The following is a 1,286-nucleotide window of genomic DNA, read 5'->3' as shown; positions in this document are numbered from 1 at the left end:
ATGCACTGTAGGCAGAGACTGTCCAAAAGGATGCACAAGGGATCAGGAATAGTGGCTGCCTCAGGGGAGTGGAAGTGGCTGGGAGAGAAGAGAGACTGACTTTTCACTGAAGGCATTGTAAACCTTCAATGCCTAATGAATTTGGAAAAGCATGAATGTAGTGTATAAATAACAAAATAGGAAAAGAAAACAAAATGTGACAGGAAATAGAACCTGCTAGGCACCCCGACACGAAGTGTGTCCTGGGTGTTTTGAGCAGGTGTCACTGCTCCCTCATTGCAGGTGATGAAATGGAACCAGCTCGGAGAGGTTCAGGGAGCCACCCAGCGTCACCCAGCAAGGGAGTACTGGGGCTGGGGCTAGGACCCAAGTCTGCAGTCATGCTTGGGGCAATACCTTCACCGGGAGCCAGCTGCCCAGGGCCAGTTGTTGCTGTGCCAGCCCCGGACTGTGACCTCTAGATCTGGGAAGGGGGACAATTCTAGCAAGTCAGCTCTAGACACCAAGTCTGGGAGAAAGGTCGTGCCCCCTGTGGAAAGGCCCTCAGTCACGGAGCTCTGGGGAAGCCAGGCCTAGCCCTGCCAGGGGACAGCTGTGTGACCTCCAGCAAGTAATTTCCCCTCTATGAACCTGAGCGCCTCATCCAGGTTCCCACTGAGGGGATGTAAAAGCCGTAAATGAGGTGAGACTGAGAAAGGTCCCTCCTCACAAGCAGGTTCACCCAAATAATCCAGGTCTTTCAGACTGGCCCCCGCACCTCTGGATCCCCCAAATCTCTGAGCTGTCCGGCTTCCCCTCCTTCTGGGTCCACGCAGCTCTAACACAAACACTCCTATTGTTTACTAAGTTCATCCGATTATTCATCCATTCAATTTACTCCTTTGCAGGGCCTCCAAGCGTCAGCCTCGGGTGGCCAGGGCTATCCTCCTCTCACGACCCCCCCCCCCCACCGCGCATCCCCGCACTTGCTCACGCCTCCCAGAGCACACTCGGGCCCACAGCCCTTGAGCGCCTGGGTACAGGCACTCGGACCACGCCCGCCGCCCACAAGGACCCGTGGCGCAAGTCACCGGGGGCCCTACGGCTCCACTAGACTAGACGGGCGCCCAACGCCCCTCAGCTCCAGCCAGCGCTCCCCAACCGCTCAGCGCAGGCCCCTCCCCTAAACCGCCCCAGGTGCCCAATGAGCGCCGCGGCTCGGGCCGGCCCCGCCCACCCCGGGGAGCCCCGGCTTCCGATTGGTCCTCCCGGGCGCTGTGTCCCCCCCCTCCTCACATGGGGCGGTG

Source organism: Globicephala melas, chromosome 15 (genome assembly GCF_963455315.2).
Source record: "Globicephala melas chromosome 15, mGloMel1.2, whole genome shotgun sequence".
Taxonomy (NCBI): domain Eukaryota; kingdom Metazoa; phylum Chordata; class Mammalia; order Artiodactyla; family Delphinidae; genus Globicephala; species Globicephala melas.
Note: the sequence above shows the minus strand (reverse complement) of the source record.